General features: G+C 38.1%; 1 long non-coding RNA gene across 1 annotated transcript; it reads right to left on the minus strand.

Moving 5' to 3' along the window:
- Positions 1-1,068: 1,068 nt before the first annotated feature.
- LOC138109041 (uncharacterized) lies at positions 1,069-5,935 on the minus strand. Its single transcript, XR_011150226.1, has 3 exons — positions 5,713-5,935; positions 4,665-4,932; positions 1,069-3,591 (listed from the first exon to the last, which is right to left on the minus strand). It is a non-coding gene; the product is annotated as an uncharacterized lncRNA (long non-coding RNA).
- Between the last annotated feature and the right edge of the window lie 21,299 nt (positions 5,936-27,234).

The raw sequence follows: 27,234 nt of genomic DNA on the forward strand, positions 1-27,234 counted from the left end.
AACAAATCTATGCAGGAGCAACTGGGAATGTGCTGGCTTAATCCTTAATGAGAATTGTAAGAATGTTTTTCTTGTGCAATCTTATCATTAGACTGTCATCAGTAGTCAAGACAACAATATAATCCTGTTAGAGGTAGTCAAGATTATGGCCTTTCTTGGTTCATTTAGATTCACTTCACTACTGTTGTTTGGCCTCAAGGCAGGGTTATTTTGATATCTCCAGATGGCACAGTGTCTGCCAACCTGCAGAACATGCAAGCTCAAGTATCTCCTTGTACATGGAGTTCAATTTAACTCTTCATCATGCAAAGGGGACGCCTCTATATTATACTTTAGTGATTCTCTCTTCCAGCAGAAATGTGGGAGCTGTTCCCTTACCATATGTAAATGTGTCTCTGGTGAAGGTCTGCATCTGGAGTCCCACTGTCGCTGATATGAAGCTATTCATCTCAGGTCTAAAGAAGGCCTGAAGATGCATGCCCAAACATTGCCCACAACTCCACAGTATCTCTGCAAGATCTCTGTAAACCCCTAAATTCAGATGAGATGAGTGTCTCCTCTCTTACAGCATTTACAATTTGCACTGTGAGAAGGTACCTGAAGGTTTGAAATAAGGTTGAAAGCCTCTTATTTTTTATATTAACCTGATCTGTTTCATCTTTTTGTTTTAATTTCTAGTTGTTTTGTGTGGCCTAAGAACGAGTTATAAAGACAGACACTGACTCTGCAGGAGCAAGAATGCACGTTTTGGAAGTGGAGGACATGAGGACTGAGAGTGAAACCTGAAAAAAACTTCTGTTATTCTTCTTGCTGGCCTAGTTGTGTTTAACCAAAGGGGAAAAGAATTGATATAAGAAACAGGCAGGAACTAGCCCCAGCTGCTGTCTTTCCCATAAGTACCCAAAACTCCTGAGCTTTTTGTGAGTCTCCCTCACGTTTTTATTTTGCTCAGCCTGAATTTTTTTCCCAGCAGATGTTAAAACCAGTCTTTCGCTTGCAAGAAGTTTTGCTTTGATGATTCATTATAGTCTGAAAAAAAAGTTCCAAATCAGCTGTTAGATAAGCAAAGAGTAAAGCAGTTTTTGGAGTGAAGCAATGTTGGGAGAATATAGCTGACAGAATAGTAACCTGGCTGATTACAAGGTTAGGTGCTGGTGTTTCACTTACTAAGCTAAATATTCACAATCTCTTTTGCACTTAGGTGTCCAAACTATAGATGTATATTTTCTTTCTCAATGAACTTTTCATCCTTTTACTGACATTCGTTCTTTTTATTCAATTAACCCAGAAAGAAAGCTTCTGGCAAGGCCAGTCAGCTGTTGTCTGCTGAAAAGAGACACACAAATCTTGTCACATAGCTTTTATTTCTATGGTCAGGAACCCTCAGGCCTATTATTAAGGCAACTTAGGCTTGTGTGGAACTTTGCTGTCTCCTGCACACTCTGAAATAAGATTATGTGATGGAGAAGATCAATTTACTGAGAACATTTAAGCTCAGAATATTAAGCTTTTTGTGCAATCACATCTTCTCTCTAGCTGTGTGGCAGAAAAGCTAGCCACAAGATCCTTGACAAATTAGATATTACCACATCTAACTGTGTATATTTAAGCTTATCAAACTGAATCGTTGCATTGTGACTGTGCTCTTACACAGACAAGGACTCCATTTAATAAATGCAGTGCCATTTAATAGTAATTAATCACCCAACTAAAATGTCACATTAAGGTCAAAGAGACCAGAAGACAAAAAGAAGAGAACATTAAATTCAGCTGACAAACATAGGAAAAGAGAATATAGAGCCAAAGAAAGTTCTGGGACATTGGCACTGGTAAAATGTTTAATCCAAACTTCTTTACTTTCCGTTCAGTTCAGAAATAATCACATTCACTTGGTTCAAAGCAAGGTCATTTTTGTAACTTTTAAATGAAATTTCCTCATTGCGTGTGCAGTGACAGTCCATTGCAAGCTTGGAATTGTTGGTGTATTTTACAGATGTTATGTTCTCAGTATTTGCTGTTTCCTTCCTCCCTGTTTCTCTCCTTTTTTCTTTGCTATTATGACATTCTTCGTTTGTGTGGAATTTTCCTCAACATATCCTGAACGCAAGCACCCTAGAAAGTCTCAAGTTTTAGGAGTTTGCAGTGCAGAATTTGATTTCACATTACTACCTTGTAATGCTTTAGCTTTTTTCATGGTTTAATAATTCAACATCAACAAAACCAAAAAGAAGTTATTCAGTTAAATAAGATTATTTGCATTCAATGTTTCTATTAACAGAAAATCTACATAGGAAGCTCTGTTTCAGAGGAAGCATATTTACCATCTGCAGAAACAAATATGTATGGGGTTATACTAAAAGTGGAATACTACAGAAAAGGGAAAACTCCATTGTTGAACCCACTTCTTCAAAACTGTGTTAATCAATTTCAATATAAGTGTATGAACAGGTTTGTACTTGTGGTCCTCTGTGTATATGTTTGCATTATTTCTCAGAGTTTCTTTTTCTTTTCCTTTCTTTTATAAAATATAGAAGTAGGCAATCACTATCCACTTTTAAAACATATATTTTGAGAGGCTAAATATACTGGTTTCTGTGCATGAAGAAACGAGCTAGTAAAATGCAGTCAAGGATGAAAATATGTTATTGTCAGCAGACATTACAAAATTCAGACAAATGGCTTCTAAATAGACTTGTTTTTTAAAGCATCTATCATTTCTCCTTCCTGTTCAAGAGTTCTCAGTTTTATGTCCAAGGATTTTTGTATTAGCATTAGAAAAAGAGTAATTCTTCAAAAATTACTCTATATTTGGCGAGATCTGTCTTTATAACTTCTGCGTCAGTCCAAAGAATTTTGGCCTTTCCAAAGGTTAAATTATCTTTCAAAGTTGTGTAATTCTGGCTTTGTCAGGAAATGTCTTCATTTTTTATAATAACCTTTTCTTTCCTTACCTTTAATGTCAAAAAGTTCACATATGAATGCTCAAACTCATGATATTGAATTATTCGGCACTAATTTCTCATACTTAGATGCATGATAAATATTAACTTGTAACTGGTCATGGCTGTGACACATCCAGAGAGACATTTTCATGTGTGAAGTGAAATAACACTTTGCAATGCTGGTTATCAAACATTGATCTACATTTTAGTCTTTAATGAAGGTTTTGATGATGCAAAACTCAGGAATTCTGATGGTAACATCTGAATTACCTTTACAGGCTTTGTAGAATAAAAATTACCATTCTCTTCCAGTTGTCTGTGTTTGTGCTGATTTCCGGAAGAGCACAGTTCACAGTATTTCCATTAAGCTTCTGTGACAATCCTATAGACATGACCCTATTTCTTACTCAACCCTGACAGTCCTCCAAGAAGAGCATGTTTGACAGTGTAGGTTAAAATATTATCTTGTTTATTTCATAACTCAGTGGTTTCCAAACTGTGGTCTGCATTCCAGTCTAGAGGGCCGTGTTTAGTAGTGCTTGGCTGGTCTGTGGTCTGCAGCAGATCCTGTGGTCAGCTAGGCCTCCATCAGGGAGAACATTTTCTGGCCATTAGCACAGCCCCTTCCAAACCGTGTGATCCATAGCCCCTGGAACACAGCAGGGTCCTATGTTAGACATTTTGCATGAATGAATAAACTGCAGAGGAAAAAATGATAGGGACATGTTCTCATGAAACGTAAGTGAGAGGAATTCAAGTCACCTGGACAACTTGGACACTAGAGATTTATGACTTTGGGTGGTCACATCTAAAATGTATTTTCACTCCTTGTGCTTTTTTTTAAAAATTGAAAACAACAAAAAAGCCCCATCTTAGAGTCAGTTCTGTTGTGTGGAATGGTGTAAGATACCAACAGATGTCACAGGCAGATTTTTTTCCAAACCTAGTTTGTGCTGTGTTTAAACAAACAAACAGTTGGCCTCATAGTAGTTGGTAGCTGTAGTAGAAGGCAATTTGTGGTTTTTTTAGGCTATTTTCAGCAGCTAGAGGAAAGCCAGTCATTTTTATAAGCACAATTCACAGCTTGTAGCAGAGGTAGTTTGGAAACTTCTATCTAAAGTAGAACATTCACCAACATTTCCAACCTTCTGTTCTGGTTCTGTTCTTTTTTCTCGTCTTTCCTTGGCATCCCTACAGTGACACTCTACCTCTACTTGTGTCTTGCATTCATCCTTCATACACTCTGGCTTTGGCCCTTCTCTTTTTGACTTCAGCTTTGGTCTCTGCCTTTGGTTCTCTTCTCATCCTCTTTCCCACCCTCTCTCATCTTTGCAACTCCTATAAACTTGCTGCATTTCCAAATATGCCTTCTTCTTGTCCTGGCTGTGCAGGCCACTTCTTTTACTCCATTGCCTCTCTGCCTGGAGTGTGCTGAGAGTGGAAGAGCTTTGCTCTCATCTCTGTCCTTTCCAGAGACTACTCCCTTGCTATCTGTTCCTTCAAAATATTCCTTGTTCAGCTCCTTGTAGCTCTAGATTGAAACATGCTCTTCTGACAGACTTCTTGGGGACTAACTAATTATTTTATGTACACTCTGAGCATGTACAATGTGTGCTTTTGTGGAGACTTTTGGTTAAATATAGGTGCAAGTATGTTGCTGTTGCTTTGGTAACCTTGTCAAAGTACTCTGCTATATAAACAAGTAAGCAAAGAGGATAATACCTTTCTTTACATCCCAGGTGTTTGAAACAAATTTAGAAAATGTTTCTTTGTGAAAAAGTTAGTAAGCAAAACTTCGTTATAAAATGTACATTCTTTTGCCAGAAGGTTTGGCTCCATTGTATATAACATTGTTCAGTGTGTACATTTGCATTATTTTTGCACAACTGTGTGGGTGCAACACCGTGTCTTCACTTTCCACCTGTGATTTGCTTGTGTTCAGCACATCATTTTCCATGGAGTTGTTGCCAGAAGATGGGTCTTTCAAAACCTGAAGAAATATGGAGTAGTTTGCTGTTTAAATGAAGTGACATAGCTTGACTCACTATAGCCAAAGGATGGGAAAAAATGAACACTTTTAAAACAAATTCAGGTTTAGTTACAAAAAATCCCACAAGTCTTGTGCTAGTGTCTGTCAAACCTACCTGCATTTGACACTCCTTTTGATAGTGACATAAACCCACCTTTAGAGTTGCCTCACTTTAAATACCTAAGAAATTGCTGCAGTAGATCTCAAGGGAGAAATAAATCACTGATCTAAATGCTAATTTCATCCTCACCAAGTGTTTGCATGAGGCTGATTATGACAGTGTAGTCCTATAACTAGCAAAAACTGGGGGCTACCCTGTCCAAACTCATACCCTCCACATGAGCAAGGCCCAGTTTAAATGAGTCTTGTTTTACGAGCTGAACTTAATGCAAATATAACTGTGACACAATGAATTGGGACAAATACTTTTAAAATCCCCACACATATAGCAACTTATGTGTAACACAGGGAGAGAAGTCTGCTGGCTTGTGAGGCTGGATGAATATGCCCTCAATACAGTCCTGTCCCGAGCCGTGGGTGATACTGGTACCTTTGGAAGCCTTGCTCCTGTGATGAGGCTCACAGGGAGTCAAAGCAAACACTGTACATTATGTATACATACATATATGCATAAAGGCTGTACATTCTGGTCACAAAACGGAGGAAGCAGGCAGTGTTGATGAAGTCCCTTTTTTTCCAAAATACTTGCCTGCCTCCTAAGCAATGCCATAAGGAGCTTACCGTGTTGAGGATCCCTCACCCCCTCAAGGGGACAGCATTCTCCAGCCTGTGCCTGCACTGCAACATGCTGGGTGTCTTTTATTTGTTTTCTTTCCTGGTGATACTACCCCTCTCGGAGCAGACGCTTTAGTGAGATGGATCGCACTCAGGTAACTGGCAGTTCAAGGAAGTCCTTCCCTGGGTTGTTTACACCAAGGCGTTTTAGAGCAGCCATTTAGCTTCCACCCTGTCCCACCCCGCTGACCAGCTGTAAGTGTAAAGGCCGCCAGTGGGCCTGCAGGTCGCTGATAAACTAAACCCCCATTTGGCAGGCAAGGAAGCCAGAATGATAAGGATGTTGATTTATGTTTTATCTGTCACTACATTTTCAGTAAAGTTGGGCAGCGAGCCTTAACGAAGCGAAGGCTGTTATCACCTCTCCTTAGCCCTTTAAGTGCAGCAGGCTCTTTGGTGTCTCTCGCTGAATGCCGCTTTGTTAATTGCGACGGTAAACAGGACACAGCGCTGACCATCACCGTGTTTTGCTCAGGCAGCACTTACCACAAAACCACTGGATTTAGGGAAGGAGTCTGAGTCCAGGGGGAGTCACACATAAAAGAGGGTTCGTAGAAGTACTCAGCATTTCCTGGACTTGTTTCTATCATTTAAAATGTATTGCATACCTTGAAGTGAATGTAATGGCTGGCTTAATTGGAGATAACTTCACTGAAGTGGCCATAGTTACCATTTATGTCAGCAGTGAATGTGCCCTTTAACGCTGTGCCCCTCAGGTATGGCTGCTCAACATAGGAAAAACCTGACAACGTTCATTACCGGTGAAATAAATGTTGTGAATTATATGTATGATTAGGTACCATTTTCCCCTCATTTTGGATATGTGAGCGCTATTTTTCTGAAAGCATTGTAAGATTTTACACATTACATTTAATGGCAAACACATTTTTAGTTTTGTGAAGCACCACATGCTTTTTGGGGCCAGAAGAAGTGCCCATGGAGAAGAGGGTGGAAAGAGCTGGGAGAGAAATGCAAGCAGTAAAATATTAAAGTATTCTGGCAAAACCAGAACACGGAAAATCTGAAAAACTCCACCCATAGCAATTCTTGTTACATCCTATGTGGAAGGTTAAAAATATAGATTTTTCTTTTCCCTTGTCCCCTTTTGGTTTCTTTTCCTTTTTTTCTTCTTTCTCTCCCTCTCCCCAAATATTTCGCCTTACCTTTCAAGTCTGTCATCATAGTTTTTTCTAAACAAATCTAGAAAGAGAAAAAGGAGCTAGTTCCTGCTTCAGGTCAGTGGGAACTTTGCCATTGACTTTAAATAGGTCCAGAAGCGGGCCCAGCAGAGCATTTTATAGCTTCCTTTATTTATCTTAGGTTTTATTTTGAGCAATGTGTCTTTTGTATGACTGCATTATTTCCACAGTGAACACCATAATGATGGCCTCATATACATTATTATATACACACGTACCGAACAAAGCATTATTGATAGTTATGCTCTTTTAAACAAGAGTAAAAGACAGTTATGAAAGTACAGCACAAGGATACTTTTATGGTGCAGACTCAGTACAGCAGTAGTGTTCTCCATGTCTGTGCTTGATGCTACTCCATACCAATTTTCAAGAAATCTGTTGATTAGTGAGAAACAGGTGATTAAAAAGAAGTAATTAACACTTTAGTCTAAGAAGGCAGGCCTGCAGTTTCTTAGGTTTTGTAAATGATGCCCATAGCTGATCTATTCTTCCTGAGAGAAATGGTAGAACAAATCACTGTTCTCCAACTGGAATACAGCAGGAACTGTTGTACTGAAGTGTTTGAGCTTAATATCGCTACGCTAATGGGCCAAGGATAACAATGCAAGGTTTGGCAGAAATCTGGCTGATAACCAGCTGGGATATCAGCTATGGAGTGTGCTGGCCATTTGTTACACAAGATTTAGATGAACAATTGATGGAAGGGACTCTTTCTGTTTTTTGTTGATGACAGTTTTGAATCTTGGCTTCTTTGCAAAGCTGTCTCCAAGGAATCCCCAAAGGGCCATCTCATGCATAGAGATAATTTATCACAATTACCAACGTAGTGTATTAAAACCATACCAACAATGCAAATACAAGAAATGAAGATGATTTTGCTGTAAAAATGGCTGCTGCCATGAATTAGAACCACCAGCCTCTGTCTCTCTCCTGTCAAAAAATAAGGTAGACTCCCAGCTGGATAAAAGCTTCAGTTCACAGAGATCTGGCAATGAGGGTGGATCAAAGGCATATTTTTCTCTCACAGTCATTACGAGAGATCGTCCCGATCAGCTGTACTTTGGACAGACTAGCCTGAGAGTGCAGCACCTCTTTCACCCAAGCCAAAAGAGCCAGCTGAACTGTGCAGGTATGTTGCAGGAACCAGAAAACGTCATTGTTGTGTCCATTCCCTTCAGCTATCTGAAGTTAAAAATCAATTTTCCTTCTGGTTAGTATAGTTACACTACTTGTAGGGCAGCTTTGATGCTGCTGGGTTTGTATTCCACAATAAGTTACAGCAGCTGTCTGGAGAACATATAACCTATTTACTTCTGGTTGCCACGGAAAGAAATCTACTGCTAGGCAAAACAGAAGCATTTATGGAAACCCATGGGTGAGGACAGGCTGAAGAACTTACAGCAACTGAAGTCCTACCCTCTAAACAGAGGCACCCAGTGCCCTGCATGCTGGGTGAAATAGCAGCTCATGGCAACACACACAGTGGGATAGGTGCTTGCACCCAAAAATATTTCTGAGGATGAAAAAAACTGTAATCATTAGTTACCATGAAAATATACTGTTGGCAACCAATTGTCACTCTAGCAACCTCAAGAGAAGAAACAATGGCTTGCTGAATGAGCAGCCCTGGCTGCAGCGTAACAGTCTAGTATATTTGTTAGACTGGAGCCGAGTACGAAATTGAATAAATATAACGTATTTTTTTAATTAATAAATTTCCCACAAGCTATCATGGCTGATCGACAGTATATTTGCTTTCCCAGGTATTTGCTGAAAGCTTCCTGCAAACATATCTTCAGTGCTCGTGATAAATTTGCCTGCACGCATAATTTTCTAGTGTTCTTATTATTTATTTGTGTCAGAACAAATGAATCTCTAAGGATTTGGATATTACAAAAATATATAATGTGGAAATGCCATATATTCTTGCACCAGCTCTAGTGTCTGTTTTTCCAAGCTTTCCTACCATTAAACTGAATATTCATGGAAAAATAGATTGAGAAAGGGTGTCAATAACACTGAAATAAATCCAGTATTTTATTCGAGTGATTATCCAGGAACAGTTTTGGGCCATTTTCCCAATTCTTATGAAAAATAATAAAAAAAATGAGAGAAAGGAGTCCTCTCATCCATTTATGAGTTATGCCACTTTAAAAGTTGCTATATTCCATTACACAGTCCCCCACCCACTTGTTTGCCCAAATATAGCTTGCTACTAGATGGATCCAGAGCAGCTGCCTTGCCCCAGAACAGCTGCTGGTGCTCTATATTTGCAGCTTCCTCTTGCTCTCTGATACTCCATAAAACTGTTTATATTCCCTGTAAAAGTATTTTCACTCTGTTTGCTTAGTGACCATGCACCACAAATATTCTCTTTACCGCTAACAATCATGAAATGAAAATGTTTACAAAACTTTATTTAGTGCCAGTACCTAATAAACTATAGAAATGCTCTGAAGTGAATGTGTGTATGCAGTGTGTGTATGCATGTATGAATGAAGTATTTACCTAATTTTTCTGTGCAGTGGAGAGGTGGTGATGTACTTCTACCAGCACTACTCCAAGATTGCATGCATTTGGTGTCTACTGCCTGGTTTTATAATGCTTTGAAGCTTATTTATGGTCTGTGGAAGAACTGGCATGTGAACTAGGCTAACTATTTTTGCAGCTTTTTTTTGAGCCTTGGACATATCTATTCAAGATCATGTGTTTATGCCACATCAGTGCAAACTTGTTGCTTTTCCTACCTCAGATCAGGTATCTGAGCTAGTTTGTCCTGCACTGCTTTGATGCTACCCATCATAAACCATTTGCACATTTCTCCCTGCATTGTTGCAACCTGATGTGTTCTGAAAGAGGAATTGTCCCACATCTTTTATTAAGGTGACACATTTGAAAACATTTGATTCAATATTAAGAGGGCAATTGTTTGCCTTTGAAGGATCTCTGCTTCGTAAGAGGGAATTGGCGCATTTTAGTTGATTGAGTTAATTGCTACTACCCCAAGAGTTTGAGGTAGACTTGTTTGCTTTTCTGTTTGCAGCTGCCTTGTCTTTCTCAGATGATACACAGGGTGGCTGAGCAACACTTGGTAGCTTTCATCCATTCCTTTGCTACTTTCATTTTGTATCTCACACACAGTATGCATCTCCAGTGCCAAATCCTCTTTATCACACTCACAAAAACAGGCTGTGATGTGTTGCCAGCAGGAACAAAGTGCAATGGGCTAAAGGCTTGGAAGGGAAAGCTTTGCTTCTGCACAAAAATTGTTCATACCCAGCAGCAGCAGGATTTGCTCTCTGCTGATCTGCTTTCAAGGCAGGGTAGGATTCAGGCAGAACCACCACACCACCCTGTCTCTCTGAACTTCAGGGACTGAGAAATGGATACTTTACCTGTTTTGGGAATTTTTAAAGCATGTAGTTAGTCTTAGAATATTTATTGTTTCTCTTCTGATCATGAAATCCATGACTACTGTCAGCATAGTAGCTGTATTTCTTTTATGCCTAAACCTTGTTCCCACGGTTTGTGTGTGTTACAGAGATTCTTTGGTTGGGTGCTTTTTACTCATATATAAAAGAATAAGAATATATAGATGGATTCTGTATTCTTATATATTCTGATAATAATGTAAAAGGGATTTTTTCTATTATTATTATTTTCTTCTGTTTAATAATTTATTTACCACTACAAACCAAGGACAACTCAGAAGCCTTCAATTGAGTGCAGATTTTCAGTTCCTTTTCCTGCCCTCATCAAGTGCAGGAACCAGCATTACACAGAGACAGACTGGAAAAATTTTATTTCAAAAATACATCTCTGTTGCCTCCTGCATTACAAGAATCTCACACCCAAAAAATTAGAGACCTTTACCTTGAACAGCAATTAACATTCAGTCTAAAGAGGAACCAAAAATGTTGCTTGCCTCCACTAATAGCACTGCCAGAAGCACTGCCAGACCTTATGCTCTCTTAACTGGATCTCAAAACCCAGCTAATATATAAACCCAGATAATAATAAAATATGTTCTGACAGATGACTGGGCTGAAAGTGTTTGCAACAAGACAGCACACAATATACTTTTTTCCTGGGATCTTTGTAGCTGAGCCATTCTTAAAATTGCATTTTGTGGTGCGGAGACTTTTGAGCCTTCAGAACAAAATCTTTCAAAATGTTCATAAAACTTGCCTCTGTATGTCTTTGTCTGACCATAAATACCTTCCATTTCAAATGGTATTTGATTTAGTATCTCTTGACAGTGAAGACGTTCTTTCTCTTTGAAGGATTAAAGACACTGCACCTGCTCCTCTTCCTCCTTTTATAGCAAAAAAATAGATAATATGTAATACTTTTACCTGGTACTCTTCCACAACATTCATGTTATAGCAGGTACCTCTATAACTCAATTAAGATACCACAGATTGGCTTCTGTGCACTGAGGAACAGGGTTTGTGTTTCTGCGAGTTCCCCTTTGTCTTTGGGAAAGTAGCCAGAGCTACCTCATGCACCCTAAATTTAGAGGGGCCTTTGTTTGTCCAAAGCAGTTCAGAATATCAGATACTATAAAATGTGTGGGAGAGATGGTTTTATCTCTTAAGCATCCTTATCCATAGCTTCAGGAATTACTAACTTTTCCTTTAAATCTGTAGACTGCATATGTTTTAGATTAGTTTCATTTGTGTTTTTGTAGATTTTATGAGTTTTTTTAAAATAATTTTCCTGTTTTCTGAGTAAATTATATGAAACATCTGCCCTAAATTTAATCTATCAAGCTCATAAAGGGAAAAGGCAGACGTTTTATGAGTGATATTATAAAATTTAGATAATTATCTTGTTTGTTTTAGCAGTTTCTATTTTGGTCTCTGTACAGTATTCTTCCATTAAAAGACCATTTTTATATGGTATACTGGTCAAGAAGAACAGCCAGTGATCACATAAAATGTACATTTAATAGTGGTCCTGTTAATCAGTAATATTCTATGTTATTTTTAACTGAACTCTATTCATCGTGCAAGCATAAACCTAATCTCAAACCTGTTATATGCTTCTGAGATTAAAAAAGGAAGAAAATTTTCTGTATTGACAGCATGGAATTCCTGTAGTCTTCACTAGCTATCCAACTTATGCAAGTTCAAGTAGGATATATAAAGTATGTCTAGAGCAATGAATGTAAGACGGCAGCCTTTCCCACTGCCATCTGCATCAGTTCAGTGAGGTTTTGCCACCCTGTATCTACCATATGTACAAATCTTTTTAATGGAAGGTGGAAAATTATTCTGAGGAGACATCATCATGTGCGCGCCTGTTCTTATCTCCTTTGCTAGGCATCTGCCACTGTCTGCTGTCAAAGACAGTATCCTGTGCTACTGTAAACCTCTGGTATGCCCTGATGTGGCTATCCTTGCTGCTCATGTGCTTATTCCTGCCTTTTATTTTGGATTTTTTTTGGTTTTGTTTTTGTTTCATTTTGTTTTGTTCCAAAGCAGCTACTTCCACTAACTTTGCAGGATAGAACCAAATATAGGATCAAAAACCGATGAAAAAGTATTTTATTTAAGAGAAATACTGATGATTGAGCTTAAAAAAAAAAAAAAAGGCACCCTTGTAGGTATCTGAGAGAATACTCATCAAACAAACCTTCTTGGAGTTGTAAGTGACCTTCCTTCTCTCAGAGCTGGATCACAGTCTTTCAAAGCTCGTATGGATTCACAATATCATTTTGACTATGTTGGTGAGACCTCACTTCTTCTGCGCATTTTTTGGATGACACTTGCTCCATCTCATTTTATGCCTTCTTTAAACTCTTCTAAGTGAAGTATAAATTGCTATTTCTCTTCTAGTTCACATATTTTCTTTCCTGATTTCCACAGTACTTTCCTCAGCCAATGCATGCTCAGCTTGCCTCCTGGAACTCCGTGCAGATCAGGAGGTCCGACATGTGTCCAGTGAAAGTAGGATCTGTGCTGGCCTAACGGGAAAGAACAATCCTTTTTGGCTTCAAGAATTTTTGCATGTTCTGTAAAAAAGGACAAAAAAGTGTTTGAAAAACAAATGCCCCACAGAAATGTAGAAAATTTCTTTTTGTTTTTTTGGTTAGCAATGTGAAATCAGTGCATCTTTCTGAGGGCTATTTATGTGGCAGAGGAGCTGAGAGGGGAAGGTAAGAGAAGCATGCATGTTATTTTTCAGTGGAAAGAGTCTGCATTTTTTCCCCCCACTATATATCAGTGGATAGAGAATTCATTCATTTGGAACTTACTAAGTGGTGCCAGAAGGCAACAGAAAATAATAGCAGTGCTAAAGGCTTAGCTGTATGAATGATATGTAGTTTGTGCCCAGAATCTATTACAGTTCATTGGAACTTCAGGGTTTAAAAGACAGATTCTTCAGACTTTTCTGTTAAGCCAAACTCTATCCCAACAAGGTTCCAGGGTCACTGGTTAAAACTCAAAGTCTCCCTTATGGGCAGAATATGCTATAGCGTGCATTCGTAGTCCCTGTTCTCATACTAGGTAGGAGTAACTGAGTTATTCTTTGAAAATATCAGGATGATTTTTCTTGCTTTCTATTTGAAGATTCCTGCTTTCCACATAGTCATCCACGATAGAGTCCTACTGAAATTTTTTTTCAAATTTTTCAATTTTTTTCTGACCACTCAAAGCCCTAAATTCAGGGTTTTGTTTGTTAACTTCTCTTTGTTGTCTTTGCTGTTATTCCTGCTCCCCAGCTGCATAAAGACAACACTTTTCCTTCCTGATCAGTTTAAATGAAATAAGCACTACAGACCAGAGAGGTCTGTGACCACATCAGGCTCTCACTACAAGCCAGTACCACAGGTTCATGGGGAATTTTGACCACACGAACCCAGAGTGCCAGTGAGAGGCACTCCTGCTCTCCCTGCTTTGCCAGCGACCCCCGCCCTCAGTCCTGGCATCCTGGTCCAGTAGCACACGCATTCAGAGAGCTGTGCATGCTGCTCTGGCTTGTCCTGCAGCCCATTCCCCTTACCTGCACTACAGGGGCTGGGAGGAGCAGTGCAGAGTGGCCTGGGCATTTTGTTTCTCATCAGCAGAGGCAGTCTGCTATCTTAAACCAGCCATGTGTCAGTGGGCTGAGTAACAGGAAAATGCAGCTGCCTGCCTCAGGATGTGGCTACTTGCAGTTTTGCTCCATTACAGTAATTTCTGGTAGCTGGCTTTGGTATTTATCTCCTCTAGGAAAGTGTCTATGACCAGTCATTTGAACTTTAATTTTTAACCAAGCTGTACTGCTGTGTTGGTGTGGCCTGCTTCCAGCATCATCAGAATCCCTGAGAAATCAGTGGGCTTTCCAGTACTTCACAATGAAAAAGTCATGCTTGCCTGTAATCCCATGCTGGGAGTAAGACAACTAACTTAACTGCATATGAGAAGCAGCAAGGGGCACTTTTACCTCAGAAGCCAGGGAAAGAAACGGAGTTTAAGTGACAGAAGACTTTGGGGCTTCTGTTTCGTCGCAATGTGAGTGGAGCCAGAGGGCAAATGCTTCCCTTCTGCTCAGTCTCATTATTTTGCCCTCTGTATATCCCACCAGCCCACTGACGTCTGGAGCAGGGAAGGGAAAAACACACTTCTGGGACCTAGAAGGAGAGCTGACTGTGTCTCCTTCTTCTCCTGTATGTGTGAATCTGGCATAAGCCAAATCAAAGTGCAAAATTAAAATATTTTCTCCTTTATATGTTTTCCATAATACCATTTCTTTGAGGATTCAAAATGCCAGAAAGGATTGCCCATGTTTCATCTGGTTAGCTTGCATGCTGATTGATGACTTTGATAATATGTGTAGTTTAATGATATTTACACTGTTTGTCCAGCTAGGTATATTAAAAGAATGTTGAGAAAATAGTAGACGTGCTAAAATCCTACGGTAACAGCTCATACATTAGTGGTGTTTTGTTGTGAACAAAGTCATTTTTCAGCCAAGTCATAAAGTAGCCTAAAAACAAGTGTGGCACTGTTTGCTTCAAATGAGACTGTTGCCATGTGACCACCATTCATCTGACATCATTACTGACATAGCTTTCGTTAGTATGATATCTGATTAAGGCTCCCAGCCGTAGTGGAGCCAGACTAAGTAGTCTGAGTGAGGTGGCTGAGGAGAGTTAATGTGTCAATGTTACTATTGGGCAAGAGTGTCTGCTCAAAGTTTCTTTTGGAGAATGAGGATAGAAATGGCTGACGGTCTTTCTAATGGGAATCTTCTGAAAATATTTGAAGATCTGGTAGTAATTAAAGATGTGCTGAAGTCCAAAGAGAGATGTAATCAGTTCAGCAAAACATAAAGATACCATTTCTGTGTCAGGAAATGCAAATACGGAGAAGAATTAAAAAAAGAAAAGAGAAAATAAGCTAAGAAATGCAATTAATCACACATTTGCAGAAACCAATGCATTAAATCTCTGTGTAACGTGAATATATTTCTGGCTTGTACATGTAAATAAACAATCAGCCTTTTTTTAGGTCTAAATTTCTCTTTAATTAAAAAAAAAATATAAGACTTAAGGGATTCTTGTTACCTGAGGAGAAGATAGTTTTCAACAGGTACAGTAAAAAAAAATTTGCAGTGTCTGGCTGAGATGGGAAAAATTCCACTATTTCTACTTTCTCTTTTGAAATCCACAAAGATTACCACAGTATCTGGTAATTTGGAAAACATACTGAGTAGCCTGCTGTTTTTTGAAAGCATATGGACTAGCCTGAAAAAAATAACATAATTTTCTTTATCACCGTGAATAGAATGATGAAATAATTTCCTTTGGTAATTCCATTTCTTAAGTCTGCTATTAATCTGTGCCCCAATTTTGGTTTTGAACAAGGAACTTCTGCTGTTGTTGTTCATTTTTCCTTTTAAAATTAGAATATGGTAGGATATTTTCCTTGCACAGGTGCCTTAACGCTTGATATATCTATTATACTTTGAAGAGCTGTGGGACTAAGACCCACCTTAGATTGATATGGGACTCAGATCCATAACTAAGACCTCCAGAGTGCTAGAAGCATTACCTTCTCATACGTGATGCTCAAGTGATTTGGGAACATTTATATTGTCAAGGGTGGCAGGGAAGCATAAACCGAGCAAGTTGTAGTGGGAAGTGTGGTTCCAGTGCCTAGATCCCTTTGGGAAAGGATTTAAGGAATGTACTGTCAAAGAGAGGAATTAAGGATCTGACATTGGAAAGAGGTAGCACTCACCAAAGAGTAGGTTACATATAGTTTTAACAAGCACTTTTAGATCATGGAAATCTTTAATTCTGATGCTAAATGATGGTCTGACCCATAGTATCTGGGCACTGACTTTGGCTAGATGACCAAAAGTCAGCAGTTCAGGAGGTGTACTGCATTTACATGAAATTTTTTCATAAAAGCACAATTTTTGGCACCATCGAATTCAAAAAGGGAAAATAACAAAGGATACAGCGTCAAGTAAAATTGTTCAGATAAGCCTTATGTTTTATTGTGCAAATATACCTGAGGAAGAGTAGAGCCTATTTCTAAGAAATACTGAAATATTCTTGGTATGGGTTACTCACCCACACTCAAAATCTTTAATGGTCTAAATTCTGTATCATTTGGCTTGTGGCCAGCCAATGGGAAATATTAAGATTTCATGGGGGATTAAGTTGGTGAAATTTGAACATTAATTCTCCAATAGAACCAGTGAAATGAACGGATAGACTTATACATTGAGCTACAGTTTATTTTTGCAAGAAAAGTAGTAGAATCTGCCCTATCTTCACATAGCTTGTAAAAATTTAATAAAATATATTTTTTTCTGCTCAAAGGAATAATGATAAAATCATTTTGAAATTGTTAGAAAAATGCTGGCTATTAATCAGCTACAGACTTTTAAATGACTGTTCATGTACATTTAATCTTCTTCTCCTTTAATTAGAAAAGGTTGTAATGTGATAGATCCATTTGACATTAGACTCAGCAACACATTACTTAGATGAAATCACACTTAAGAGTACTGCAGACTGGATCTGAGTAGCTCAGCTGATAAGGCACTGGTTTGTCATCTACAAGACAACAGTTCAAGACTTCTCTGATTTCTTAAGTCAAATTAATTTAGTTATGTCAGCTATGCTGCCATAACATGATAATCCAAGCTGCATGGATGCCTGGCATACTATTACCTTCTTTGGCTAGATTGAAACTCTGTCAGAAACACTGGGGGTAGCTAGAATTCGTTGCAGGTGTGGTGAGAAAAAATGGAACATGTGAATTTCAAGAATTATAAAATAACTGTCAATATATAATTGCTCACTTGATTCAACCAGTCTATGTTTTTTCATTTCCTGTAAGACCCAGAGTGAAACATGTCAAACCCACTTGAACTCTGTCTGGACCTAGGATCTGTCTATTAGGTTTACTTAAAATAACTCAACAATCACACTGGAACCCTCACCTCACTGCCTTCTCTGTGCAGGGCTCTAGCATGCATTATTGTCATGACTCAGCAGAGGAATTGGTCACTTTGTGTGTTTCTGGGCTCAACCAGCAAGTTGCAAACCATTCCTCTGAAGACACGCAGTCTCCACTGAAAAACTCTCTCTTCTAGGATGCCTATTTCCTCTATGAATTTCCACAGTGACAGTAAATCTTTACAGGAGAGATATGAGGATAACAGAGCCTAAATGCTTACAAAGAAAACACAAACATTCTTGGGCAAAAGTGACTCACTCAGTGAGAGATAAAGAGGCTGGAATTTTCCTAAGGAAATATCTTATTAACTTATGTTTTATGTCTGTATCTCTGTCAGAAAAAAGCTGTCATTCCCTCTACTTCTTCAATAACTTCCATTTTGGCCAAAATTGTGCAGAAGGAGAAAAGATGAAAATACCTCCCAGTTTTGTCAAAATATGTGGCTGGGTAGGAAACAAAATCTTTTATCAGTCCCACTGCTAAAAAAAAAAAATGTAGTGTAAGCCTTCAGAATATCCACTTATGAAAGTATTGCTGTGAAGGTTCTGCAACACATATGCTCACTGTACTGCTAGCACTATGCATAGATTTCCATCCCAAAGTAAGTCTGCTGTTTTGTAAATGTCTATGAGAACATGTTGACAGAAATCAGCATAAAAGAAGAACAAAATAATTCTGATACTGGAATGAACTGCCCAAATTTATGTAACATTGCGGAGGTCTGGAAACACTGATATCATTCAGTAATCTTAAATTTGAAACTAGTGATGCTAAAAGAACATCCCTCCCTATTTTAATGCCAAGAGAAGGTTTTTAAGCTTGTTGCAAAAGATTAGGATATCAGAGACAGAAAGAGAGGTGCAAATAAAAGTTTGGAAGCAGTGTTGACTGTAGAGATTCTATTTAGTGAACTTCAAGCAAGGCAACAGATAGCTCAGTTTGAAGATAACTGATCTCCTGAAAGTGTGCCACTGTCATGCTATTTCCAAGAGACCTTGTTTGCTGTGGAGGTAAGTAATTGAATTTCTTACTCACTATTAAGATGTATGCTTAACATTAGTCTTCTCATGCAAGTTCTACATCCATATCTCAATTATAGGATTTACTGAGCTGGTAGCATCTCTTCAGTTTTTTTCAATAGCCTCAGTGATGATCATATTTCTCAGGAATGATTGTCCACAATCCTTCAGAGCTTGTAAAACTTTTACATTTATCATAGAGCAAATAATCTGGTAAGCAGCCAAGCCTTCTTTTTCCATCAAAGAATACTAAAAAGAATCCAGTTCCTGGAATCTGATGCAAATGTGTTTTCCGTGAACTGCTGTGTATCCATGCACAGTATAGAAGATGACATCAGAGAAGTTATTTAATGAGTACAATATTGTTGTTTCTCCCCCTCCCTCCACTAGAATTCTACATATCAAGTTTTCCAACACACATATGCTTTTTTTAATGACTTGAAATACTTTCCTAATGATTAAATTCTGCTTAGCTGTAGTAGACTCTTCCAGAATTTTATAAGCCAATATAATGTATGCATCTGATGATGGGCTATAAACATTCATTTTTAGGTCACTAAAACCAATTCTTGGAAAACTGGGCTGTCTATGACCAACTTTGTTTAACAGTTTGTGTGATAGTCATTCCTAAAATTCTATCCTGTGACTCAAGAAAGACATTTGGCAGTGCATAAGTGCTCTCCAAGATGCCCAGCTACTCGGAACTCTGTCAAATTTTTCAGTTGCATTTCCACAATACTTTTGAGTTATGAAGAGTATTTTTTGCCTTGAAGTTCAGTAGGCTGCTTAACCTCAAGAAGGAACTTTTGGAAGTTTTGAGAAGTAGAAATCAATTACATAATGTGAAAGTAGTGTCTTCATGCTGGTAGTGATTTCTGGTACCTATACTTTTCAATAACTCCCAGACACAAAAAATGGGGTAATTTTTTTAGTGTGAAGCAGAAGGCAACTGTCTGGCACTTTGCATCTCAGAAGCTTCAGGAGATAACTGGTATCCTCACATGTAGGTGACTGGATAAAGACCAGCTAGGCCAAAGACAAATAACAATGTGAACAGGGTACCATCTCCAGTGCAACTTCTGTGAGGCAATCAGACTTTCTCTCAACCACACAGTTGTTCACTAGCATATGAAGTTATCAGCTGTGCTGCATGTGGAACATGGAATATGGTGCTGTCCCTGTCAGCATCTTCTGTGCTCTTTGGTGTCTCACTTCACAGTCAGTACCAAAAAGTTTGGTGCTGCTGCAAAATTAGGCAACTGCACTTCATACACAGACTGGCAGAGGTTCGACCTTCCTAAGTCATCTTCCCACAGCTGCTGACAAGGAACACAAATTTATACATTGTGTGGGACTTTCTCTTCTGCTGACCCACAAACTTATTTAACAAGCTGAAGCATTTACTATAAAATCACCTTATTTATTGTATAGTTTTAATTTGTTCCTAATGTCAAGAAGACATGACACAGAGCAGTGATGGAGACCTTAGCATGGAGATCACTGGGCTCTGTGTCACCTTCCATGCCTCCCAAAACAATTTATTTATTTGTCTCTGTAGGGATTAGGGGAACCTTTCAGGACTTTGTCAGACAGGGATGCCACAGGAACTGTGCATTTATTCTGCGGCCTAAGAAGCCAACCTTGCCCAGGTTCCTGGCCATTCATCAGAGTTCACATCTCTATGCCTAAAAGTGGTGCCCTCCACCAGATCGTCCTCGCAGTTACTCCTGTACGTGTGCCAAGAATCCTGTACATCAATGATATCCCAGCTTCCATCTATTACAGAAGTAGGATGTTCACCTTCAGTATCTCCCTCCTTTTTTATTCTGCTCACCAAGTTTTTAGTTCTTCTGACATGTTGACTCTGGATCCCTTTTCTTATAAAATATTTTCTGTTTTCCATTGAGTCTTCCTGCTCTGTTCTCTGTGTCCTTGCCTTTTTTTCATGTTTCCAAATCCACTTTCATTGCTTCCTCTTTACCCCACATCCGCCATTGCTTTGTTGCCTGCTGTTTCTGTCTTCCTACATTGAAGCTTTTGTTTCTTCCCACAGGCTGCTCTGGAAAACTCTTTTTATTTTTCCAGCAGACTCTCAGCCATTATCTGCTTACACATAAGACTAATTTGCTGCCTTTGGGGTATGCAGGCAGTAGAAAGTAGCAATAGTAGAATTAAACAGTCTGGAGAGACTAGCTGTTCCCTAAGCAAGGTTTTTCTTGTGTTTTAAATTGCATGAAAGTCAAAGCATCTGTGTCTATGGGTTTCTGGAACACTTTGGCACTTATCAGCTGAAGCACTCCCTGGCTGTCATCTTATAAAAAGAGCAGTTGGGGCTGGTGTTGGATTTTGTTTTACCATGCCACTCAGAAGCTAATGGCTTGATCAGGGAGAGAGGAAAAAAAAAAAAGTGCTATGGACATTTTGTGGAAGTTTTTGAATGTTGTATAATTTTCTTATATGAGCAGTGAGGGTTTTTTTTGCAGACTTTTACTGATATGTACAGACTCCATTAAAATATGCAGTTTCTCAAACTCCAAACCAGAATGGTTCATAGTCACTTACTGATACTTCAAAGTTCTTTTTTAAATTTGGTACTTTGAATCTCCAAAGGAAAGAACCATGCAAAAGGTTTAAAAAACCCAGCAACAAACCTCAAAGTGAAAACCTGAACTTAGTATTTTGTTTTCAACATTACTACTTGTAATGTTGTATTGTTTGGGATATCTTGGCATTGTGGTGTAGTTTTCCCATATTTCAGATGACACCATGCATAAAGAGTTCTGCGCAGATCATATTTATTGTCCAACTGTCTAAGTGTCCAATCCAGCTGACACCTTGAATCTCAAAAACAAATAAAGGAGATCTGGAAAATATTCAGAGATGGGGGACACAATTGTATCAAAGCAAAGAAAGTCTTACCTAGAAAAAAATGTATTTTGGGAGAGAAATATAACTGGGGAGGCAGAACATGAAAGAGGCCAAAAACTCGAGACTAGCATGGAGAAGTTAAAAAGATATCAATAGTTTGTTATTTCTCTGAATATTGCAACTAAGGATCATCAAAGCAAACAGAGAAGAGGTTCTTAGTGCATATGGATAGATCAGCTGAGAACTCTTTACCAAAGGATGTAGCAGATGCTAAAAAAGTCTGTGGTTTGTGGAGAAGTCTGACATATTAATGAAGCAACTATTTGGTGTGACTATATATACAGAAATGATTTCTTAGCTAATCCCTTAGTTAAAAAAATAAGCAGATTCTGAAGGTATCTTCATTTCCAGAAGATTTTTAAGGTGCTCCACTTGGAGACCAGGTGTCCTGTAGGGATTATAAGTACTGTATGTAATACTATTTTCTTGTCATTTCTCACTTTGTAGAATTGTCTTACAGGTGATTTTTGCTTGTTCTAGAAACCACATATTTACTTACCAATTAAAAAAAATTTCTTGTATTGCAAATATTGTAACGTGGAAGCTGAAGGCAAGAGAAAAACAGGGAACAAGAGTGCTACAGTTTGTACGGATTTATTACTATGCATGACTTGATACTTCAAAAGTTCTTGCTTTCTTCTGACTGTCCTTTCTTGGCACTCATATTTTAACAGCTTGGTTGAAATTCTCCATTTTATTGGCTCTTTTGAATGACAGATATTTAACATCCATTGCCAAAGTCATGTATTTGAGAACCTTTTGAATAGAAGCAAAAATGTGGCTATGTCCCAGAAATGCAGAATACTCTTTGTGAGTAAAAGCCCAAGTTGAGGGATCTACAGATACAACTGCTGGGAGGTTTTTTCCTGTTCTAGTTCTCAAGGCAGAATTGGCAAGACACAACAGTGGGACTCTGGTAAGGAAAACAGATTGCAAGCTTTTTATCTCTGGGAGCTCTCGAAGAACTCAATCACTCAGAAAAATTGGCCCTAGAACTTAGTTTGTACTTATTATCTATTTTACTGCTCTGTTCAGTTTTGTTTTAATGAGTCCTGTTAGATAACATGAAGTCTGGTAGCAATGTTAGATTTCCTTTGAAGTGAGTTTAATTTTCATCTTGATCTTTTACATTTTGCCTGCTTTTGGCTTTAGAGCATGTAGCCAAAATCTTTTTTTCTGTGTCCACTTTCTTAACATTTTTTTAAGATATGGAAAAAATTGAGAAGAAAGTTACTGCAAAAAAAATTAACAGAACATAATACAGAAAGGTATACTGGGATCAAGGGAGATACCTTTCCTAACCTAACACATTTAATACTCATATAGGTAAAAAAAACTAACTGTACTAGCTTCTTCATTACTAAAAGATATGTATCTATAGACTTTAAAATGATCAGCCATTCTTAATTTAGTTTTTCAACAGCAATCTAACATAGAACAAAAACCCAAAGGAGCTCAAGACAGCTTTACTTCTTGCAATACTTTTCCTTACCCCTGGGAAGACCAAAAGAAAAATAAAAAAGTAAAGTCTGTGTGTGTCCTTTTCTCTCTTGAAACTTATTTTGAATTTGGGCCAATATGGGTGTGGAATTTGGGTGCCAGCTCAAAGTTTTAGTTAACTGTAGACCCCATTACTAATCTGCCCTGTGTAATTTGTCACAGTCCTGAACTAGGTCTGTGTGTAGATGAGGAAAGTGAAGCTGGCAGAAAGATGGGTCAAGAGATGGCAAAAATCACCTGTAATTGTCTCCAGTGTGCACGACTAAACTTCAGAACAACACTGAGAAGAAAGTTGCAATGACAAAGACAGCAGGCCCTCACGGGGTGAACAAAGTCTCAAAATGCCTGTAAGTTTTGGGAGGCAAAGGTCATAGGAGCAATATTGGGCCACTCCAAGCCTATGTTATAAACTGTCAATAAAGAGCTCTTGTGCAGGGCAGGCCTCATGTTTTCTCTGCCTATGTTTGTTTTTCCCCAGCACCCCATCAATTCACAGTGCAGGGTTAATAAAAATCCACACAAGTCTCAAGGTGTTTCCTTTAAACTTCTTTGGAGGTTGTGTGGATAGAAAATAACACACATCTGACTGCGTGTTCAGACCTCTAGTGGTCCGTGCTTTTTTTGCAGTGCTTTTTGACACACACTGCACATATCTGGTGTGATTAAACTGTAGGGCTGTGTTTTTTAATGAAGTTTATCTGGACCAAAATTTTGCATGTAACATAAATCATAAGAATCTCTGACAAGAAGGAGACCTGAATCATCTTGGCCACACTGCCAGCATATCTAATCAAATTTATCACTGCATGACACTGACTAAACCCCAGGTCTGGTAAAAGAGAAGATGGAGCTCTTCTGCCTGATCTTCCTGGACCTCAATTCATTTTTATTCAACTTTTTAAAAGGATATCTATGACCTATAATCTCATTTTGTCTTCTTAGACATCTTCTGGCTGTCTTCAGTTTCCACAACATTTTACAAAATTGTGTTTGGGTTGAAAATTCATATTAATCGAAAGGTTGAAAGAGGAAAAGACTAATACCTTGGAATCACGGCAGCTATTAATCAAGTTTAATTGCCATCAGGTCTACTTAAAAGATAGCTGGTTTACCTACACTGCATTGCACAGTAAAGGACTATTATATGGAAAATACCAGAAAGAGATAATTATTTCAGCAGGTGCGCACTGATTTGTGGTTGAGCTAATTTCTAATGTAAAGAGAGAAGTTCCCGTGTTTTGCTTGGGTTTTTTTCATAACAAGCTGAAAAAAGATACTCTTTTACAGGTCAGTTTTACCAAGTATTTCTGTGACCATAAAAAAATTCTGTACATAAATTCTGTACATAAAGATTGATGCTGTTCAAATGTGGCTATATTTTGCAAGCCGCTACATTCAGATACAGATAGAACAACTGAAAATTATTTGATCAGTTGCCTGTCAGCTCCAAAGGTTCTGTAATGTTTTATCTCCAGTTCTAGTAATTTAAAAGGTCATATGATTATTTTAAAGAAAAAGCAGCTATAGCAGAGTGTCAGGAAGTGAGATAAAGAAAATCCTTTTATGTTTGAAAATATAGCCTTATCTTAAAGTTCACTTTTCATATAAAAACAAGGCCAGCTCTGAAAGGAACAAACAATACTTTGTTTTGTAAAGGAAGCAAATACAGTTGGTGCATTTTTCCAGTAGAATGCAAACATGTTTTTTTCTATAATTGTCAGTCCTTCACCTATCATAACAACTGTGGGTTTATATGTATATATGTGTGTATATATATATGTTTGGGGTTTTTTTTAAATTAATTTATTTTCCCCCATGAATAGCCTTACCTTTGTGTGATGAAAATGTCATTAATGAAAGAGAACTAGACCTGAAGTTCCAGGATAGACTTTGCTACAGACAAGACATTTCATCACTGGAGTCAGAAATTATCCTCATGAAGACGAAGTTTTAATAAATCAGAACTAATAAGATCATGACTGATAAAATTATCCAGACTTCTTTATGAGTAAGAGTATCCATTTCTCACAATTGATCACAACATATTTATTCTACAGGAAAGTATTATCCTTTTTTAGGTTTTAACATTATTACAACCCGACCTTAAGAAGCTAACACGATGCCACCAACCCAAGCATCACAGTTTATTTCTGATGTTACTGGAAATAGCAGACAAATTATGAGATATCATTAACATGATAGGTGGTGAAATATCAGAACCAAATGCAGGCTACTGAACATAATCTCAAACCTCATATCCTGACTAATCAGCAATTACCACAGCAGCACCAAGTTTTGGCTAAAAAAGCCAATTAAAAAATTTGATATTTTCATGGTTTGGAATTTATCATAAATTTGAAATACAGACCAGGCCAACTGAAAAGTCAAATACATGTTTACAAATTTTGTATCATAGGTTTATTGTAATAAAGCTATCTTAAAGCAATTTAGTTTACTTTATTAAAAAACTTTTAATTTTTTTTTATTTATTCAGGATATTTATTGGCTGCAGAGTTGCTCTTAGATGTTTCTGTGTACTAATTGCTGAAACCTCCTCTTCATCTTCTTATGCTTTTCATTTCACATAACTTTTGCAAGAGAGGAATTAGAGTCCTGGCAGCATGACAAGAAGTGTGACATTCAGGAGAGGAAAAGATATTTCTGTTAACCTCCTGCATGAGGCATTAATAGTAATCCCCTTTAAAAATCTTGAGATCTACCTAGGCTGCTTAACAGAAGTCTGTCTTTAGGATAAAAAAATACATAAATAAGTGTAAACCAATTAACATGCAAACAGAACCCCTAAAAACACCTTGCTAGACAAAGACTGACCAATAGGACTCATCTCTGATGTATCATGCTTTCAAGACAGCATGGTACCTTAGTTGCTTTTTAACACATATCCTCATCTGAAAGCAAAGCCATTCTTGGGATTTAAATGTCTATTTTTACAGCCCTTCAGTCTTTTCTGGTTTAACCTCATATATTTAGTCACAAAAACCCCATGCAACACTGCAGGCTGATGGAGGAGTATGTGGGAAGATTCCCAGCAGAAAAGGACTTGGGGGTGCTGGTCAACAGCATCTGAACAAGTGCCAGCTGTGCCCAGGTGGTCAAGAAGGCAAATTGTATCCCGGCTGGTATCAAAAATAGTGTGGCCAGCAGGACCAGGGCAGTGATTTTCCCCCTGTACTTGGCATTGGTGAGGCCAAATGTTGAATCCCGTGTTCAGCTGTGGGCCTCTCACTGCAAGAAAGACATTGAGGGACTGGAGGGTGTTCAGAGGATGGCAGTGAAGATGGTGAAGGGTCTTATGAGGAGCAGCTGAGGAAGCTGGTGTTGTTTAGCCTGGAGAAAAGGAGGCTCTGGGGACCTTATCACTCTCTACTATCACCTTAAAGGAGGCTGTAGCCAGGTGGAGGTTGGATCCTTATCCCAGGCAGCAAGTGACAGAAGGAGAGGATATAGCCTCAAGCTGCATGAGAGGAGGTTCAGGTTGGGCACCAAGTAGAATTTCTTCACAGAAAGGGTTAAACATTGGAACAAACTTTACAGGGATGTGGTGAAATCACCATCCCTGGAAGTGCTCAAGAAGTGACTGAACATGGCACTTTAGTGCCACAGTCTAGTTAACAGGGTCAAAGGTTAGACTCGATGATCTTAGAGGTCCTTTCCAACCTAAATAATTCTGTGATTCTATCATATTTCATATTTTTTCAACATTAATGTACTGAATAATGAAATATAGAATATAGTATATCTGTCAAATGAGAAGGGTCTACAGAATTCTTGGTCATCTATACACAGTCTGAAGGGTGGTAGCATTGAGATCTTTGAGAACTTGTGTAGGAAAATAAAGGTTGTCCTATAATGCCTGTTTATGCCCTACTGTAAAGGTACAAATGTAGTCAAAAATACAGAGAACTGTGCAATTCCTATTTGCACATTTATTTTGTTTCCAGATTGTTTTCTTCTAATGACTCTTTATATCAGTAGAAATCATTGCATTTTTACATATTCCAATCATTGATTCATTGGCAATGGTTCCAGTTTAATTGCTTCCATTCTACAAAAGTATTGTGGAAATATTTGGTAGCATATCACAATAAGTAATTCTGTGAATTAGAATATTTTTCTGTGAAATTCTCACATACTTTTAACAAATATATCTACCGTCAGACAAACTTTTCTTTACTTACATGAAAAATAAGTCACAGAAAAAATGCTGGACTTCTAAAATAATTTACTGAAAGACTAATGATGAAGCAATATTATTAGACATTACAACCACAGAATTATAAATAACTAATAAGTGGAGAGAGTTATTTTGAGTAATTTCATTGACTTGAAAAGAATTTT

This window comes from Aphelocoma coerulescens, chromosome 4, assembly GCF_041296385.1.
Source record: "Aphelocoma coerulescens isolate FSJ_1873_10779 chromosome 4, UR_Acoe_1.0, whole genome shotgun sequence".
NCBI classification, from domain to species: Eukaryota; Metazoa; Chordata; class Aves; order Passeriformes; family Corvidae; genus Aphelocoma; species Aphelocoma coerulescens.